This window comes from Sinohyriopsis cumingii, chromosome 2, assembly GCF_028554795.1.
Source record: "Sinohyriopsis cumingii isolate HCF-2022 chromosome 2, ASM2855479v2, whole genome shotgun sequence".
NCBI classification, from domain to species: Eukaryota; Metazoa; Mollusca; class Bivalvia; order Unionida; family Unionidae; genus Sinohyriopsis; species Sinohyriopsis cumingii.
This window is the reverse complement of record NC_142962.1, coordinates 166,793,733-166,815,486: the sequence shown is the minus strand read 5'-3', so window position 1 is coordinate 166,815,486 and position 21,754 is coordinate 166,793,733. Positions and strand designations below refer to the sequence as shown.

The 21,754-nt window shown below is 43.3% G+C and overlaps 1 long non-coding RNA gene across 1 annotated transcript in view; it reads right to left on the bottom strand.

Annotated features, from left to right (window-relative positions):
* Positions 1-242: 242 nt before the first annotated feature.
* LOC149806259 (uncharacterized) overlaps positions 243-21,754 on the bottom strand; it is a 75,971-nt gene continuing 54,459 nt past the window's right edge. Inside the window, exon 4 of the long non-coding RNA XR_016419881.1 lies at positions 243-328. This is a non-coding gene — a long non-coding RNA (uncharacterized LOC149806259). The remainder of the gene's footprint in view (positions 329-21,754) is intronic.

Below are 21,754 nucleotides of genomic sequence, written 5' to 3'. Positions count from 1 at the left end.
TAGTCATACTGTATGAAATGTATATATATGGTAGTTGCTCTGGACTTATTGAAGCATTGTTACAGTGGACAAGGTACAGAACACTATTGTTTGCTGGATACCTTTTGGTACGCTACACTCCTTTTAAAATTATATAAGATGGGAATTCGGTAGAAAATTGGAGAATATGGATGAACAAAATGTCACCTGTTTATTAAAATGTGCACTTTTGCTGCATGCAGATTTTTCCGTTGAGACACTTACCGGTATTCGGTATTCTGTAACAGCCATGTCCAGCGCCAACTTCAAAATCACCACAGGACAGAGGGTTGTGTTATTCCGCTTCGATCTGCAAGTCGCCAAACATAAGGTTTAATCCAAAAATAGCATGTACATATCGCCAAAAGAACCCCTCAGACGACGGTAGCTCAAAAGCAGCGATAAATACCGGTAAAAATATACAACATAGAGTGATGTGTGACAACATTTGCCGCTGATTTTTGCAGATCTGAATGAATAGGTGATTTCATCCCTTAAACCGCCAGTCAATATAATTACAGGTGTGCGGCTGATTTATCGGCTTAGCCCTATAACTATAACATCTTCTGCAAACAAATCATTGTTAAAACGTTTTCACGTTTACGTAGATACACCCAATCTTTACAAACGAATGGTATTTTAGACATTTTGGAATTTATTTCAGCAGTATAAGCTGACATTGTTCCTCTAGAATTTCATTATATGAATCAGTTTTCCCTGATTTATTTCAGTTGAAATAATAAGTCAACATGACTATATTTTAAACGGAAGAGACTGCATGGCGTGTCATCATTGCTTTCAAATCGTTATAGGCGATGTTAAATTATTTCAGGTATTATGTCATCGTCGGCTTAAAATCGTTACAAGCGATGCTAAATTATTTCAGACATTATGTCATCGTTGTCTTAAAATCGTTACCAACGATGCTAAATTATTTCAGGTATTATGTCATCGTCGGCTTAAAATTGTTACAAGCGATGCTAAATTATTTCAGGTATTATGTCATCATTGCCTTAAAATCGTTATAGGCGATGCTAAATTATTTCCGGTATTATGTCATCGTCGGCTTAAAATCGTTACAAGCGATGCTAAATTATTTCAGGCATTATGTCATCGTTGTCTTAAAATCGTTACCAACGATGCTAAATTATTTCAGGTATTATGTCATCGTCGGCTTAAAATCGTCACAAACTATGCTACATTATTTAAGGTATTATATCATCGTCAGTAGTGAAAGGGGATACCCTAGCGTCAATGGGAATTAGCATTAAAAAAACCCTTGGGACAATCTAGCGTCAATGGAAAATTAACATGGAGAAAAATCGTGGGACAATCTAGCGTCAAGGGGAATTTAACATGGGAATAAATCGTGGGACAATCTAGCGTCAAGGGGAATGGAACATGGGATTTTTTTTTTTTTAAAAAAAATTTTTAAATTTAAAAAATTTAAATTTAAATTTTAAAGAAAGGGGTAGGCAATTCAAAGGCTATCTCTTTTCGAGAAATATGGCTGGCCCTGAAAAGGGCCTTTGGGTTTATGTTAATGTATTCATTAACATAAAGGACACCGCATTGGTCTTCTTCTTGTCCTTAGGCTGCGTCTCACTGTTGGCCCGTAAACCAGCACTCTTTTCAGGCGTCCTTGCCTCTCCACGTAAATCCTACGTATCCACAGGCTGGTGTTTGTCCTGTGGACAACGGTCCACTTGGATCGGACATACATGAGCAAGTCTGTCCGAAACATCATGGAAGACACAAGGGTGGATGACTCAACTGTGGTCCACATCTTGAAGCGACGAGAACAGGTGAATCAGTGCACTGAACTGCGCTTATTTATAGGTACAGGTAGGATTGAAACGGATTGAGTTCATTCACCAGTCCCAACACGCGTTACGAAATTCAGTCAGCCCGCATCCAATCCGAAGAGAGCAGTCTGTGACGTCACGTAGTCTATATAGATTTGCTAGCGCTTGTGTGCAGTCAATCTATGCGACAGTGATTCAACATGACGGAAACTCAGAAAACGATCCATTGGGGTGCACCAACAGTGGAGACTGCCCAAGGGAACCCGGACTTACTTTCAGAAGAGGTGAATTGGGATTTTGTGGATTTTCTCTCCTCGCAAGAATTTGTTCCGGAACCTTCGTTACCTTCTTCATTACCGCAAGTGGAGAATTTTAGACAGAGACAGAAAGAAGAATTGGAGAAATTTATACAACGACAAAAGGAAGCGGAACAGGCTTTTCTCCTACAGCAACAGCAACAAGAAGAAGAGGTAAGAAAAAAACAACAGCAACAACAGCAAGAAGAGGTAGCAGCAAAGAAACAAGAGGGTGAAAATCAAACGGTCACGGTACTGTTGGACATTTTAGCGGAGTTAAGAAGTCTGAAACAAATGTATCAGACTTCTTTATCACGACCGAAGAGAATACGACCTTCCCGAGCTAAACACGTCAACCCTGTAACTAAGCCTACCGTACCACCCTTAGTGATTTCAACCCAATCATTATCATCATCATCAACATTACGCAGTCCAGAAGTAGGCCTTGGCCGTGGCAAAGGCATAAGGCAGTTAAAGTTGATTGCTTAAACTCACCCCTGCACCATAAAGAGAAAAAAGGCCCTTTTCAGGGCCACCCACATTTCTCGAAAAGAAATACAATTTCAATTTGCCAATAACTTAAAAAAAAAAAACACCCATTTTACCCTTTTACTACTTGTCTGTGTATGAGTGCGTGAGTGTACGTTCTTATTTTAAAATCAAAACTAAAAGACTCTTACCTTATATCATTCATTTATTCTTTTATCCATTTTTTACAATCCAATTCACAATTCACAACACAACACTTTAATTAAAAGTTCATTGACTTCTTCTTTCTCCTTGTTTAGTCTCTCTGTTTTTTGAATTTCTTCACCGTCTTTTCCTCATTTTCTTCCCTTCTTCTTTTCTTCTTCTCCTGTTTCTTTGCCTCTTGTAAATAGAATTGTCTTTTTTCTTCCTTTTCTTCCTCTGAAGAATCCCTCTCTTCTTCCGAAGAATCCCTCTCTTCTTCTGAAGAATCCCTCTTTTCTTCTGACTCCTCTTGTTTCTTTTTTGGGCAATCTGGAGACCAATGTCCTTTTTCTTTGCAATAATAACAGGTATCTTGACTTTTGTCTTTTTTAGTCCCTGTTTTTGTTCTTTTTTGACGGTCTGGACACTCTGAAGACCAATGCCCTTTCTTCTGACAGATATAGCAAGTATCTTGACTTTTATCTCTAAAGGAAGGAGAGTAGTCCGTAGGCTGGTCTGAAGAGAATTTTCTAATGACCCCTCGCAAAGCTCTGACGAAACGTTCCATCTGGTTAGTCTCTTCCATCGTTGTGCTCGGCTTGAGAGTGAAATGAATAGTGAAAGGACAAGACACGCACCCTTTTATATACGCTGGTCTGCTATGACTATAAAGTAGCTCATGGTGTTTGAACTTGAGTCATTTGACTTTTTGCTTTCAAGATGAAACGATCTAATTCATTCGAGAAGAAAGAAGAAAGTAAGAGGCAGAAACGTGATCTATCGCCTCGTACCAGGGCTGAAATCTTGGCACAAATTCATGCCAGTGATTTTGAAGAGGACATGAGTGAACCAGAATACGAACCCTCTAAACCAAGTTCACCACCCTTAGTCAACCCTGAAAAGTACTATTCCATTCGAGAGACGGAAAAGCGCTCCTCTAGAAAATTTAGAACCACGGCTTACAAATACACAGTTTAAAGATTTCAAGGCTGAAGTGCCGTTAGAGAAAGCAGAAGTGTTCATCACTGAGGTGTGGGATTCTTTGCTCACTGCACTCAAGCAACAATGTCAACCCAAAGAAGACGATCGCTTGAGACTTTCCATACAACACGACGGTTTGAAATCCCTTGTTTGGATCGAGTTTAGCACCCCTGCAGAATTGACCGCTTCCAAAGTCATGGACAAGATTCAACACGTACAACAATCTAATGACCAGTTTGACATCACCGATGGTAAAGCCACACTGGACATGACCCACGTCTCTCCTCCTCAAGGGACAGGACGCAAAAAGATGTTATTGGTGGACGACCTTCGCAACACCAAAACAAGTCTCGTCCGAATTAACAACCCTCATGACCAGATGTGTTTAGCCCGTGCCATCGTGGTGGGACGAACCTATGCCAACAAGAACGACACGGTAGAATGGAAAAGAACCTGGAAAACTATTCAACAATCCGACCGAGCCAAACAACGAAAGGAAGCAGAACTCCTGTTACAACAAGCTGGCCTGTCCAAAGACACACCCTGTGGCATTCCTGAGATGCAAAAATTGCAAGATGCCCTAGCTCCACGATACACCTTGAAAGTGCACCCTCAAGAAGTGCGCGGACCTCTGTTGTTTCGAGGCCAAGACTTTAAGGACGGAAAATACATTCATGTTTATCATCACGATGGCCATTTCGATACCATTACCAGTATCACTGGATTCCTAGGATACGGTTATTATTGTGAGAAATGTGATTATGGTTATAACAATCGAGAGCAACACAAGCACTGTGGATCGAAATGCCCAGGATGTTTGGCCTCTTCACCCTGTCTGAGCGAAGAACCAGTGCCTTGTTCAACTTGTCTGCGCACGTTTGTCAGCCCTACCTGTTACCAACAACATCTGAAGACGCAAGATTCACAGAAGAAATGCGCTTGTCAACTCCTGAGATTGTGCTCTACGTGTGAACAAGTCATACGTACCAATAATACCAAGGCACACGCATGTTCAGGAAACAAAAAATGTCACATCTGTCACCACATCGTGGACTTGGAACACGAATGTTACGTGCAAAAATACCAACCCCCACCAGGGAAAGAGGACGGTCACAAGAAGAAAGGCAATTTCATCTTTTTCGATTTCGAATGCATGCAAGAGACTGGCATTCACATCCCTAATTTCTGCGTGGCTCATCGAGCGTGCGAGAAGTACATTCAAGAACCTATCTTCAGTCATTGCCCTCACTGCAGCAAGATTCCTGGAGAACGTGAAAAAATCTTTCGGGGACCAAACACGTTAGTCGATTTTGCCCGATGGGTCTTAGACCCCATCGACAAGACGTGGAGCCAAGAGGACATCGAACGTTACGGAGATTGTCATCGTCATGCCACAGTGATGGCTCACAATTTTTCCGGATACGATGGACAGTTTCTTCTCAGATACTATACGGAACAAGGCACCGAACGTCCTAAAGTCACTTTGAACGGAGCCAAAATCATTTTCATGCAAGTGGGACAAGTGCAGTTTAAAGATTCGATGAGTTACTTGGCCATGCCTTTGAGTCGAATGCCTAAAACGTTTGGAATGACAGAAATGGCTAAAGGTTATTTTCCTCACTTTTTCAATACGGAAGCCAGTCAACATGCCGTTCTACCCCATTTGCATGAGGCTCACTATTACGACCCCGACAACATGCGTACCGAACAACGAGAAGATTTCTACGCTTGGTACCAGGCTCATGCCTCTGACCCCTTCGACTTTCAGGAAGAAATGTTAAAGTATTGTCGTTCCGACGTGGACATTTTACGACGTTGCTGTGGAAAATTTCGAGAACTGTTCATGGAACACGGAGGGGTCGATCCTTTGAAAGAAGCTTGCACCATTGCCAAAGTGTGTTCCCTAGTGTATCGACAACGATTCATGCCTGAAAACACCGTGGCTGTCATCAACCCTCAAACGACCCACTTTGTCAAGCGTCAATACTCGGTCAAAGCCCTACGTTGGTTACATTACTTGTGCGACAAGGAAGACAAGTGGATTCAGCATGCCCGCAACGGAGGGGGTGAAAAGACCATCGGAACGTATTCGGTCGATGGCTGGGACTTAGAAAACCCCAAGATCGTGTACGAGTTTAACGGTTGCTTATTTCACGGATGTCCCGTTTGTTACCCTGACCGTGGCACTAAAAATCAGTTTTTGCAACGAACCATGGAAGACTTGTACTAGGACACTTGTCAGCGACGCCTAAAGTTAGAACAGCAAGGATACCAAGTGGTGGAAATGTGGGAACACGAGTACGATCACCGTATGAAAACCGATCCCGAGTTTAAACGCCTTGTGGAAAGTTACCCGTTCATGGACCCGCTGAACCCGAGGGATAGTTTGTACGGAGGAAGGACCAATGCCACCTGTTTGCTGTACCAAGCCGACGAAGAGAAAGGAGAAGAAATCAAATACTTGGACGTGTGTTCGCTGTATCCCTACGTGTGCAAATATTGTCGCTTTCCTGTAGGGCACCCGCAATTGCTGACGGAACACATCGACCTGAAAAACATTCGACAATACGAAGGCTTGATCAAGTGTAAAGTTTTGCCTCCCACGAACCTATACCATCCCGTCTTACCTCACCATTGTCAAGGCAAACTGATGTTTCCCTTGTGCCGTACTTGTGCCGAAACGTGCAACCAAGACCAGCCTTGTCATCACAGCCAGGAAGAACGGGCCTTGACGGGAACCTGGGTCAGCGTAGAATTGTTCAAAGCTTTGGAAATAGGATACCAACTGTTAGAAGTGTACGAAATTTGTCACTTTCCCAAGACACAACAATACCACAAGGGTGATCCCAGTCAGAAAGGCATTTTCGCCGACTACGTGGATGCCTTTTTGAAACTGAAGCAAGAAGCCAGCGGCTATCCTTCCTGGTGTCACACTCCCGAAGACCAAATAAAATTCAAAGAGAAATACTACGAACAAGAAGGCATCAATTTAGACCACATCGAAAAAACGAAGGCAGGCGATCGTTTGACAAAGTGATGTTAAATTGCTTGTGGGGTAAAATGGCACAACGACCGTGTTTACCCAAGACGGAATATTTGACAGAACCTTCCCGCTACTTCCAGATGATTCACGACAAAACCAAATACATGAAACACGTGGACGTCGTTCGAGAGAATTTGATCTTGGTCAATTACGAAGAAGATCTGGACTTTGTACAAGACGACCCTTTTGGAAATGTCATCATTGCGGCTTACGTGACAGCTCATGCTCGCTTAAAATTGTACGAAGCTTTAGAACTGTTAGGGGAACGCGTCCTGTACTTTGACACGGACGGTTGCATTTACATCCATCACCCGATTCAACATCACCCTGACATCGAAGGAGACCGTTTAGGAGCCTGGACAGACGAGCATCCCGACAACAAGATTCTAAGTTTCGTCAGTGGTGGTCCCAAAAATTACGGCTACGAATACCGTGACAAACAAGGAGAAGTACACACGACGTGCAAAGTGAAAGGACTGACTCTGAATTATCGTACCAGTCGAGTGGTCAACTTTGGGGTATTGAAAGAAGCCTTGCAATCGGGAGAGGATGGAAACTTTAAAGTGACCACTCACCAACCGAACAAGATTGTACGTTTACCCACTCACCACATCGTCAGTCGACCCCTGGAAAAAGTCTATCAAATTGTATACCAGAAGCGAGTTCTACTTCCCAATCATTTCACCTTACCGTACGGTCACGTCGGTATTGGTCTGTGTATAAAAAAGGAACCCTAGGCAAGATCGATAGTTCATTGTGACTACCAAGACCGAGCGAACAAGATGAATACTTTGAAAGAGACATCGTTCCAGTTTGGGGATTGTAAAAAAGTTGTATCTTCCTCTAGTGTGACTAATATTGGATGGATAAGACCCAGACATTGCGACGGAAAATGTCCGGAAGGAAACTGCGATTGTCCATGTGGTTACCATTGTAATTGCGTAACGGAGTTTGCAGACGAGTGCGATTGTGAGCCTTGCGATGGATACGATGCTGTACCTTGTGACCTGAGCGATGCCGTAAAGCATCATGGGAACTTTAGTGTCCCTACCCCTATCATGGAAAGTGATGCTGTGCGTGTCAAACCTGTGGGATGCGAAAGTGATGCCTCTCGTCCTCTTGGACATTTTACTGGGTTTCGTTTTAAAGGGGAATGTTCACCTTCACGTCTACCCCCCTACGGATGTCATCCAGCCCTGAGCAAACTCCTGTTCCTGTCACCCAACCCTCATCGAAACGAACCTGTGAAAGACGAATATTCGTTTCCTGTGCGTTTGTCGGAATACTGCGACTTTGAAAATCGTCTTCAATCGTTCAAAGGAAAATGGCCTAAGTATCTGGGAGGACCGACCCCCGAAGAATTAGCCAGAGCCGGATTGTTCTACTTGGGCGAAGGAGATAAAGTCAAGTGCTTCAGTTGCGGTGTGTCACTTCACCACTGGGAACCGCAAGATTCGGCCTACGTAGAACATGCTCGATGGTCAGCGAATTGTCATTACTTACCCTTAGAGGGACCGAGACACTGAAGTAACTTACCATGTCGTTGACGAAGAAGAAACCAGATTGGCTAGGAGTCAAATGTTGGACATCACCGAGACCAGTATTTAAACTTCATTTCAAAAACGATATTGAATCATTACCTAAAGAACTGCAAGAGAAGATTTACAAGGAAGTTTGGCAAGGGTTTGCCAGAGTGAAATCTCAATGGGTCACTGTAGAACTTTTGTGTCGAGAAATTCATAAGAGGAAAGTGAAAAAAGTCAACCAGTGTGTTAGATTTCTTTGGGTCAAGGGTGCATTCATCCTATTGTATCGCTTTAGACCGTTTACATCAAAAGAGTTCAGTGACATTCTTGGACGTTACCCTGAATGGCAGTGGTCAGAAATTACTCACTATGTGGATTACTTTTGTGAATTGTACGGACTGACCTATTCATGAATACTTTACAAGAGAACATTCGTGCTTTGCCTGTGGAGTTGAGAGAAAGGATTTACCGAGAGCTGGTCAAAATACAAGTGAAACGTAAAGAACAATTGCATCCGTTACGTCACCGGTGTTTGAACCACTGGTACCTGAATGCTATACAAGGACTGATTGAGTTGAAACTGTTCCATTGGACAGACATTGATCAACGACCTCCTGGTTATAAAAAGGAATGGTTTGGTATTGACGATTCTATCTACTACATTGTAAACGTACTGCATCGAATTCCAGAGGAAGAGTTAACGAATTACCAACATCTTTCACGCAATGTCAACTTGGTGAAAGAGGAAACTTCTGAACGAATTGTAATGTGTAGATTAGTGGTGAAACGATTTAGATTCGACAATGAATTAAAACCATTTTTGTGCAAACAGTACATTTCTTGTGTCAGACCAAAGAGGATTTAGTATGACCTATTCATGGATACTTTACAAGAGAACATTCGTGCTTTGCCTGTGGAGTTGAGAGAACGCATTTACCGAGAGCTGGTCAAAATACAAGTCAAACGTAAAGAACAATTGCATCCGATACGTCACCAGATCTTTAACCACTGGCACCTCAATGGTATAAGAGAACTGATTCGTCAGAAATTCTTTCAATGGTCAGACATTGTTCAAAACTTTGAGGTCGCTAATGATCGACATTTTCATGATTATGGTTACTTCGAGATTCACCTAGTGCAACGCATTGAGGAAGACAAGTTAAAGGATTACCAACATTTGTTACGTGGAATCTACTTAGCGGAAGAGGAAACTTCTAAACGAACTCTGATGTTTCGGTTACAGTATGCAAGATTTAGATTCCCTACTGGAGAACGAAGATCTCTGGCTAGAAAGTACGTGTATTGCATCCGAAAAAAAGAGAATATAAAAACAGGCTGCCATGCCACGGTTTATGTCACATGTCATTCAACAGATTCCGTGGAAGGAACTCAATGACCATATTCAAACCGTGGATCATTACCATCAATTATTACAAGAACTGTATCCATTCAATTTGGGACGACAAGTGGTGTGTGTCTTAGTGACTTGTTTTTTGGGATTTCGTTTACCAGCCGATTCTTTGTGGACTCTTTACGATCAGTACTTACCACCTCAATGGCCTTAAATGGTCACGAAAAACTCCTTTTGCTCAAAGCCTTGCGTTTTCATCTGCATACTTCTCGACCTCAACAGGAAAAAAAGATTCGTCAACTTTTAGCTACCCAAGACGTGTATGACGATGTGTGTGTAGCTTGTGACTTACATCCCCATTGGACAGATGTCCGTGCCTGGAAAGAATGGGGTTTTGAGGCTTGGACCCAAGAAGTGGCCCAGTATGCACGAGAGTTGTTCAAGGAAAAAAGTTACTTTTCAACCCGTGTTAGTGACGGTGCCAGAAGAACCCGTCACCCAGGACAGGACTGTCGTGGACAGACCTGAAAGACCCTTTCGGGAGGACACTTGTGTGACCTTAACCCCTACTATAGAACTGGTTAGAACATTACCCAAAACATGTGGTTGTTGTACAGACACTTGTGTTTATTCCACGTTCATCGTTATCATGTGCCTTTTATCCTTGTACTTAAGCCTTTGGCTTTTATGTATTTTTGTCTTTCGTATTCATGTTTGAAAAAAAAACCATTCAATAAACGTGTTCTGAAAAAGTATATAAACTCTTGTCTTGTTTGTTTTTCGTGTCACAAGTGACATTTCTCACACCATGGCTACCTCTGCTGTCTCTGCTCCCTCTTCCTCTACTGTCAAAGTCATCGACGAACACTTAGATCGTGCCAGTTGGGAGGCTTTGTATCTTCGCCATCCCTTTAACATGCTCATTGCTGGACCTAGCGGTTCAGGCAAAACCGAATTCGTCAAACGTTTGATCGAACATAAACATCATTTGATCGATCGACCCCCTCAACGGATCGTGTGGTGTTACAAAGAGTGGCAATCGGCGTACAGCCTCTTGCGAGAAAGTCAAGGCGATTCCATCGTGTTTGTGGAAGGCATTCCTAAAGAAGACGACGGCATCGTCTCTGACTCCCGTCTAACCCATTTGGTCTTTTCGACGACATGTTAGGAGAAGACGAAGAAGAAATTAAATTGTGGTTCACGCGCAAAGGGCATCACCGTAATGCCAGTGTCGTTTACATCACCCAAAATTTGTGTCAACAAAGTAAAGCCCATCGCACCATCAGTCTCAATGCGCATTACGTGGTCTTGTTTAAAAGCCCTCGAGATAAATCGCAAGTGCAAGTCTTAGCCAAACAGTTAGGAACGCCTTGGCTGACTCAGGCGTACGACGATGCCACTCAAACGCCACACGCCTATTTACTCGTCGATTTGAAACCTACGACTCCCGAGGACTTGCGATTTCGTACCCACTTGTTTCACCACTGGTGCCAAGACGGAGGGCCTGTCCTGTACACGTCTCCGTCCTCGACTTCATTTCACTCCCCATAAAAAAAATCTATAAAAACCTCAGACCCTTTTTCGTCTGTCTCACTCTCAGTGCGAACATGACGTCCCTTCAGTCGCATCTTCCCGTCAAATTGATTCGTGCCTTGTATGGCATCAGTCGAGAAAAAGATCCACAAACACGAGCTCGTGTCTTAGAAGCTAGTCTCAAAGAAGTCTTACGATGGTTCACGGTGACGGCACGTCAATTACTCCAAGGAATCATTCAGATTCCTCATCAAACCCAACGCTTTTTCGATCGAAACAAAGTCGCTTTGGTCCAACTGGCCGATCCCCGCATCGACACTCAAACCAAAAAACAAATCCTTTTGAAACCTGGAGGGAGCGGTACTCTAGGAGGGGTCATCATTCGCTCTCTCTTAAGATGGGATCCTAATGCCCCCAAAGTTATCCCCAAGACAAAAGTCCAACGAAGCCCCAAGAAGAAAAAGAAAAAGACCAGGTCCCCAAGAAGAATAACTTCTCCAGTGGCAGGACCCTCCTCTTACCAGACACCACCCCGGAAAAAGAAAAGAAGCCCCCAGAAAAAGAAACAGAGAAAAAGTCCTCAGAAAAAGAAAAGTCCACAGAAGAAGAAAACTAGTCGCAAGAGAGGCACTTCAGCCAGGACGCAACCTTACACTCGCAAACCACGACCTGCCACAGCGGTGACTGCGTCTCCGGCAGCCTCACGTTTATCCACTTCTCCGTTGATGTCACCAGGAACTGAAGAGTACTTGGAGACGTTGATCACACCAAGAACTTCTCCGTTGATGACCCCAAAAGAACTTCCCCAGTGGCAGGACCTTCCAATTTAGCGGCAGTGGCTGCTGCTCACAAAGTACCTTCTCCCAAAATCAAAGTCCATGAAAGATCGGGTATGTTACAAAGTTTACTGGATTTGTCCAAGCAAGAATTGGCTCGATTTAGTCCGTTGCGTACCCCTGTACGACGTGTCATGCCTGTCCTCAAACTGATACGACGTAAAGACAATCAGTGGCGACGCGTACCAGTATAAAAAGACCTGTGACCAAGTCGGGGTATCAGTGAACTTGTAAAAGATGTCACCTCCAAGAAGCCACAAATGAAAGAGACAAGGGCAGACGCGTCATCCGACAAAGCGCTTAGCCAAGCATCGACGTTACCCTAAAAAAAGACAGAGTCGTTCCAAGAAAAAGAGGCGTCAACAAAGGGGAGGATTCCTTGGCGATTTTGGGAAAAACATTGTCACCTTTATGACAAAGCGATAGTCCCAAAAAAAAGATAAAAAGGTGTGTGTTAAGTCATCGACGTTAGTGTCTGTTTGGTGAATGTCCCGGAACCCACAAGCAAAGATGTCACCCTCCAGAAAACCCCAAGGAAAGAAAAGAAAAGGACTACCACCACGTTTAGCCAAACATGGGGACATGTTATCTGTCCTGTCCAAAGCTTCTCCACCCCTACCCAAAAAACTCATTCAAACGGCCTCCAAAGAGGTCATCGATACCGTCTGCGAATGTTGTTTGAACGTTTTGAAAGGCACGATCCCTTTGTCCAAACACCAGAAACAATGCTTAGGCAAACATCGTCACGTTCTTCGGAAAATGGTTCAAAAGAAAATTCCCATTCGTCAAAAAAAGATGTTGGTCCAACGTGGAGGTATTTTACCTCTCTTGTTAGGCCCCATACTGAAAGGAGTCTTGGGAACCATGTTGGGAGGACTGGTGGGAGCAAGATAAAAAGACCCTCGGAAGTCCCAAGATCTCAGAATCGACCCCTGACAACCCCATGGAAGGACGAAAACTAGCTTTAGTGCCTTACAAACGATGGATGGAATACCATCGGTGGCAAGAACAACGCACCCCGCATTTACCTCCCAATCCCAATTTGAGCGAGATGTCCCAGTTACAACACGAATTGCAATCCTTGATGGATCGCCAAAATTTGTCCGAAACAGAAAAATCGCAAAAGTACGGTCAACTCTTGCAAAGACTGCAACTCTTTCACCAGAAAGCTTTAGACGAAACAGCTTTACCCACTCTAAAAGATTTTAAGACCTTGATGAAAAGTCCAGCACCATCATCATCATTACCACCACCACCAATACCATCCCCTGGGGTCACCAGAGATGCTACCCCACGAAGACCTGAGGAAGAAGAGATGCGAGAAGTGTTTCAAACACCGTCAGCAGCTCCCATTTCGAGTAAGATTGCAACATCCTTGTTGACCCCGTCCCCCACACCCCAACGAGAAGAAATGAAAGCTTAGGTTAAAAAGATGATGTCCACGCCTCCTTCGACAGAAGTGAAAAAGAAAGAAGGGAAACCAGCAGCGAAAAAAGAAAAGAAAACCAAAGCCATTCCATTGCCACCTCCACCACCACCACTACCTTCGACTTCTACTCCCGTAGCCATCGGACACGTAAATCCGTTTCCAAACCACCCTTTCGTCCCACCCAAAGTAGCATCACCGAAGAGTGGGTGACTTATTAACACACCAACACAAAATAAAAAATGGAAAAAGTCTTAGCCAGCATTTACTACGATCCCTCGCATCCTGCAGGTTACGCAGGAGTTCAAAAATTGTATCGTGCTGCCAAAACGCGACTGAAAAGTCTCCGTTTACCTCAAGTGCAACGATGGTTACAAGAACAAGCTACCTACACTTTACACAAACCCATTCGACGCAAGTTTGCCAGAAGTCGCACCCGAGTGGAAGGCATCGATCATCAATGGCAAGCCGATTTAGCCGATGTCTCTCATTTGGCCAGCTACAATCGTGGTTACAAATATTTGTTTTGTGTCATCGACGTCTTTTCCAAATTTGCCTGGGTCGTGCCCTTGACTTCCAAATCCAGCAGCGAGTTAGTGCGAGACCTGCAACGGGTGTTGAAACAAAGCGGTCGTCGCCCTCTTCGATGGCAAACGGACAAAGGCACCGAATTTCTGAACCAAGCTTTCCAAAAAGAATTAAAGAAACGTGACATTCATTTTTTTACCACCGAGAATCCCGAAACCAAAGCCAGCATCGTGGAACGTTTTCAACGCACTTTGAAAGAACGCATGTGGAAATATTTTACGCATCACCACACTCTGAAGTACATCGACATCTTACCGCACCTGGTGCAAGCGTACAACCAATCTTACCATCGAAGCATCGGACGTGCCCCGCAAGACGTGACTCCCGACAACGAAGTGCTGGTGTTTGAGCGCCTGTTCGGTACGTCCCCGACGAGGGCTGTCCCCAAGAAAAGTGGAGAGTTGGCCGTAGGAGATTGGGTGCGCATTGGCAAAACCAAACGCACTTTCGACAAAGGTTACTTACCTAACTGGACGACCGAATTGTTTCGCGTCACTGGACGAGTGCATGGCCGTCATCCTACCGTCTATAAATTGGAAGACATGAACGGAGAAGTGTTCAAAGGAACGTTTTATTTGCCCGAGTTACAACGTGTCACCAAAAAAGAAGACGACTTGTACGACGTCGAAAGCATTCTCGAACGCAGAACCCGTAAAGTGGGCAAACGACGTGTCAAAGAAGTCAAAGTACGTTGGAAAGGATATCCACCCAGTTTCGATTCTTGGATCGACGCTTCGCAAGTCATCGACTATAAAAAGAAGTGACCATCATGCCCTTTCACACATCAGACGCAGCTACGTCGACCAGTCCTTCTTCCCCTAGTTCTTCTGTGCAAGATTTACAAAAACAACCCTTGTGGGTGTGGTGTGGAGAACGTGTGCCTAAAACGCAAATCGTCTTTTTCTGCCAAATCTTCGTGGTGTATTGTGTCATCGGGGCAGCCATCGCCAATTTGAGTTTGCAACAAGGAGACAAACAATTGTGGACCATTTTATTGAGCAGTTGCATCGGTTACCTGCTTCCCAATCCCTCCCTGAAATTCTCCTCGAACGGGAACCTTGTGTCCAGCGCCAGTGCCAGTCACCACTCCAACAACAACAACAACCACAACCAGAACCCCATTTTGGGCGGAGACACGCCTCTGACATCCACTAACCCCTCGGACAGCCACAGAACTCTGGAATTATGAGTCACGAAAACCAATTTTACTTAATCTTACCCAGTGACAGTTCCACGGCTAAATTACCTCAGGCTATCCCCTTAGATCACGAAGCCCATTGGGAAGTGGCTTTAGTAGAAATGATTCACCCGACCCAAGTCCTCAATGTCGTTGCCAATCAAAATACTTTTACGGTGGAAGTTTATGACGATACATTGCAAAAGTGGATGGATGACAATAGCAAATATGACAAGAAAAAACCTAACAAAGACAATCCAAAGTGGACCGACTATCAGTTGTTCATTCCCTCAGGCTATTATTTTAGTGGTCAACATTTGGTCAACACCATAGGTACCAAGTTTAATGGCGTGTTTGGGGAAGCTTTTAAGACTTTCAAGACCAAAGCTGTCACCATGGAATACCACAAAACAGCTCGTCGCTTCCTGATAAAATTTCCTGAGGGGGAAAAAATCATGGGTTTCCATTTTAATGATGAATTGTTTGACATGTTGGGTGGTGACATAAAGATGAGGAAGAAAACAGAACAAACACTAGCCCAAAAAACCGTCATTTACGACATCGATACTTTTGTCAAGTATTTTCGTACCCCGGTAGAACTGAACCAAGGACTGAATTTGATGTTTGTGTATTCCGATGTGGTGGAATACAACGTGGTGGGACACACCTCCGTACCGTTACTGCGTGTCATTCCTTTCAAAGTGGATTCTGCCGCAAACGCTGACGAGGAAGGTGGAAACACTTACCACGTCCACCGCGAATTTGTCCATCCTCACTATTTGCCGGTCAGCAAGTCGTATTTGGACACGGTCAACATTACTATAAAAGGAGATTTGGGACAAAATATTCCATTCACCAAAGGAAAAGTCACGGTGAAACTCCATTTTCGAAAACGGTTCTCTCACGTTTCATAAGTAAGTCATGTATCCAGTGTACTGAGGGGTTGCACGACAGCGAGGACACGGTTTAGGAGATATGTTAAAATCGGCCTTTCGTTCGGTGGCCCCGGTGTTGAAACCGATGGTGACACGCGCATTGCACGCCTTTAAAGATGCGGCACTGACGCAAGGCAAAGAATTTCTCCAAAATGTCATCATCGACAAACAAAACCCTAAAGAAGCCTTCATGAGGGCAGGCAAAAATGTTTTGCTGCAAACGGGAAAAGACATTTTGGGCCGACGAGACACACCTATAAATGCCCTGCACGCTACCGAGTCTGGCATTCAGCAAGGACAAGGTAGAAAGAGACGACGAAGAAAACACCCTTTCACCAGACTTCAAGCGAGAAAGGCCAAGAAAAGAAGAACCGTTCGCGACTTAGACGTTTTCGATTATTGAGAAAGAGAAAGAGAAAAAAATGATGCACCGAGAGTCTTGCGCTTGTTCCAAGACGGAACTGGATCTGTTTGCCATGCCCCCCACCATGATGACCATGCAAGAATCTCAGTGGGTGGAATTTCTTCCTATCTCCTCTTTGACAGATTCCGCTCCCATCGAGTTTGAAATCAAAGGACAGCCCGAAGATTACATCGATCTGAATAGCAGTTACCTGTACTTGAAAGTCAAAGTAACCGAAGCGAACAACGATAACCTAGACAATACTGATGCAGTAGCTCCCGTCAACAATTTCATGCATTCCTTGTTTAGCGAAGTGGACTTGTACTTGAATAACAAACTGGTCAGCAGCAGCATGGATACTTACCCTTATCGAGCGTACCTGGAAAATCTCTTGACGTATGGAAAAAACGGCAAGGACAGTCATCTGGATGCTTGCGTGGTATGGAGACCTGACCCAGCGACTAAGTTCAACACTATTGTACTTGCTGCGGATGCTTCACATTCAAAGGGATTTGTAGAACGACGAGCGAAAATTGCTGGAAGTCGTAGTTTAGAACTGATGGATCGCTTGCATTTGGACATGTGGTTACAAGAAAAGTATTTGCTGAACGGGGTGGATGTCCGCCTGAGACTGAATCGCAGTAGTGCTGCTTTCCATTTGATGGCTGATGGTAATGCCACTTACAAAACCATCATCCAAGAAGCCAGACTCTACGTGCGTCGTGTGGAAGTGTTACCTAAAGTAGGTAACGACATCTGTCAGACATTGAGCAGAACAACCGCCAAGTATCCAATACGACGCGTGGAAGTGAAAACGTTCACCATTGCCTCTGGACTCCGATCCAAGATCGAAGATCATCTGTTCCAAGGACAGTTACCCAAACGTTTGATTGTTGGTATCGTCAAGAATTCAGCTTTCAATGGTGTCTATAACGAAAATCCTTTTGAGTTTCAACATTACAAAGTGTCCAAGATCGAAGTCAGTCGCGACGGCAAGACCTTGTGTACCCGACCTTTCGAACCTGTCTTTAATACCGTCGATAGGACTAAGTCGAATTACTTGAGATCGTACTTGTCCCTGTACGAAGCCACCGGACAGTTAGGAACCAACACCAGTCACGGCATTACGTACGACGATTATGACGGAGGCTATGCTTTGTGGGCTTTTGATTTCACTCCTGACCAGGGCAGCGACGAGGGACATTTCCACCCTATAAAATCCGGCCAGATTCGTGTGGAACTTCAGTTTGCGAGTGGTCTACCAGACACGGTGAACGTCATCCTGTATGCAGAATTCGATAATACCATAGAAATCAACAGTTTGAGAGAAATCATTCTAGATTACTAGAAGCCATAGAAGACTGTCATCCCTCTTTACAAAGTGGAGAAACTTTGGAGATAGAATGTGAGGAAACTGTGGCAAAAGAAGAAGTGATCATGATGAAGTCAAGATGGCCAGAACAAGAAGCCCATTTAGTCTCCTGTTTTGCCAAACACTTGGTCGACAAAATGACGGAATTGATCAAGAAAAATTGCTATGGATGTCAAAACGATCATCCCAGTCAAATTCAACACGATAAATGCCTGATGTTGAGTCAATAAGAAAAATTGGACGAGTATCTGGACGAAGCTTGGAGTCTCATCTCAAACAAAGACGTGTTGCACCAGTGGTATAAAGACTTGCGTGAACATTCTTGTCCACCATTAACCACTCAAGAGATCCATCGTATCGAAGCTCTCCTGAATCAGAGTGAGGAAACAGAACGAATAACCGTTTTATTCGTCAGACATTTTCAAGCAAAAAGTCAGGATCGAATTGACGACTTATTATTACCTGTGAAGAAGAAATAAAACACACACAAATCAATGGATACCTGGGAACTTTATTACCTTTTGAACCACAGTTCGTATACGGCTTCTTGGAATCCTGTTGTCTGTGCTAAAGATGAACTCCCTCATCGCAAACCTAAAGACCATCAAGCTTACGTGATCAACACGGACGACAGTCATCTCCCAGGAACCCACTGGGTAGCCGTCTACTTTCCTCAAGAAGGATGTGTGGAATATTTCGATTCGTACGGATTGCCCCCTTTGGAAGACGATATCATTGACTTTATGAGAAGAAATGCTCAAACCACCCGATTCAATAATGTGAAATTACAAGGCACAGATTCCTTGGTGTGTGGACAGTACTGTGTGTATTTTCTGCATCATCCCAGCCTGGGCTATTCCTTAGAACATTTAGTGACTCATTTCGATCCTCGTTCTTCTTCTAGAAACGATGTGAAAGTAGATCGATGGTTTTGTGACCATTATGCTTATCTTTTGTCTCAAGCTAGGAAACGTAGTGTCCATCAATGGCCTAATGACTTCCAACAGTGGAAATCACAATTTCATTCACAACGTTGTCAGCCCTGTTTAAAGTAGATTGTGCATTGAGAAAAAAAATGTTTGTGATTTGAAAAAAATTGTTTGATGTTATATTGTTGGATTATTGTTAAAAATGTTAGAGTTGTTGTTTAGTGTTAAGTGATTTTTGAATAAAAAATGTTGTGTTTTGAAAAAATGACTTTGTCTTTTGTTTAGCTATAAGAATGTTGGATTGATGCTCTTTCATTTCTTACTATCCCTCTCATGAACGTTGCGGCTCGAAAAACCGTGTGGGGGATGTTTTCCTTCACGTCCGCACTTTGACTTTAAGAACCGGTTTGTTCCCAGTCTAACCATCCATTGTCGACTCATCCTCCTACGAAGATGTGCTCCAAACTAGCTAAGCTCAACGAAGCCTACGTGAATTTGCATAGGGTCAGACACAGTCTGATACCGAAGCCAGAAGAAATAGAGAATGTGAGAATGTTAAAAATCACTGAAGACCTGATAGAAGAGCTCTTCAGAGAAGAAATGAACAGGGAAAAAGAAGAATGGACAGAGAAGTACAGACTTCAGAGACAGCAGCAACAGCAGCAACAGCAGCAACAACAGCAGCAGCAGCAGCAACCTGAAGCTGACAGAGGCTTTGTCGATTGTCGTATCGACACTAAAGAGTTCTTCTCTTTTCGAAGAAGCAGACCTATCGCCAGAAAGTCTATCCTCAGAGGACATCGCATTCTTAGAAACTAAAAAAGAATGCCATAGCAAACAAAAAAACAGCCCTTTTCAGGGCTACCCAATACTCTAGAAAAGAAATAACGATCAATTTGCCAATGTGTGTAGGTAGAGTAGTGTGAAAATAAACACTAACTCTTTATTAATAGTGGAAGTGTATGTGTTTGTGTGTTTGTGTTAGTAAGTGGTTAAGTACGTTGGTATGGATAGTAGATTAAAATGATGTTTGTTTTTTTTGGCTGTTAGAGGTGTATATTTTGGGGTAGATTGGATTGCTTTGCGTATGTGGATAGTCTATTGAAGTGATTTATAAAAATTTTACAATAGTGATGGGTAGCATAAAAAAGTGAGTGAGTGTTTCGTTTAGGTCCGCGCGTTGTTTTGGGACATGATCTAGGTAAGATCAATTTTATGTTATTAGGGGGATGTTTTCCATCACGTCCGCGCTTTCACTATAAATTGAAACTCGCTGGGCAGTCTAGCTACCCTTGTTGATTGATCAACACAGCCAGAAGAATGAATAGCAGAATAGTGAAACTGTTAGAACTCCAGATGCACCTGGAATATGCCAGGCGCATAGTAAACGAACTATCAGCGGAGGCTATCATAGAAGAAGCAAGAATGAAAAAAGAAGAGGAGGAGAGAAGAGAGAGGGAAGAAGAGGAAAAGAAAAGAGAAGAGAGGATGTCGTTCAATATTCCCGAGACAGAGGATTGGGGTGTTGAAGCGAATCATCCTCCCTCTGCGCTCCCCAGAAGAAAGGTGAAAGAAGACTGGGGAAGAAGATGCGTGTGTGGCGCCAGGCCAGGACGGTGCAACCATTAGATAGGTGCATCAGGAGTTCAAAAAAAACCAACAGCCCTTTTCAGGGCTACCCCAATACTCTAGAAAAGAAATAACGATCGATTTGCCAATGTGTGTAGGTAGAGTAGTGTAAATATAAACACTAACTCTTTATTAATAGTGGAAGTGTATGTGTTTGTGTGTTTGTGTTTGTAAATGCTGAAATAAGTTTGTGTGAATAGTAGATTATGGGTTTATTTATTGATTCTTAGCGTATGTAGAGAGTATAGTTAGGGTTATATTATATGAAATGAGAAAGTAGGGGGATGTTTTCCTTCACGTCCGCGCGTTGTTGGGTCATGATCTAGGTAAGATCCATTTTATGTTTTAGGGGGATGTTTTCCTTCACGTCCGCGCTTTCACTTTAAGAACCCACAGTGTTGGTCGTTCGCACCATTCTACGGAATAACGGAAAGAAAATGGTAGCTGTATCTGACCTGTTCAACAACTTGAGACACTGTTATTACTGGATAGTAGATGGAGTATATGTTGTAGAAAGAGTAGAAAAGGAATGGAAATATCCAGTTACAAGGGATTTTGTGACCAGACAAGTGAGGAGTCTGAAACTAGCTATGGATCTCCTTGACGGTATGTTACAAGAAGAAGTGAAGAAAATAAGAGGATTAATTAACCCTCCCTATGTAAGAGTAGGTAGCTTAAAGGAAGCTCTAGATAATACAACATTAGTAAGATGTTTCCTACAAGATATCTTAGTTTGGAGTGAGTGGTCTTTTGTGAAATGGGGTGTTGACCAACTTATAAAAGCCGAGGAACTTATGAAACGAGTGCTGACCCAAGACGTAGAGAACATAAAGGAAAGGTGGACTAAAGAAAGAAAGGAAGAACAGAATAAGAAGAAGAAATTAGAATTCGACCAACTGAATAACAACTGGATGAAAATACAGGCCAAGTTCCGAGCCATGGGTCACCCGGACTGGATGCCGGAAACAGAAAACAAAAAGAAGAAAGGAATGATGGACAAAATAAGAGGATGGTGGAAGAAGTTAAGAAGTTAAAAAGAAGAAGAAAAAACCCAAAGGCCCTTTTCAGGGCCCCCATATTTCTCGAAAAGAAATAGCCTTTGAATTGCCTACCCTCTTTTTTTAAAATTTAAAAAAATTTTTTTTTTTTTAAAAAAATCCCATGTTCCATTCCCCTTGACGCTAGATTGTCCCACGATTTATTCCCATGTTAAATTCCCCTTGACGCTAGATTG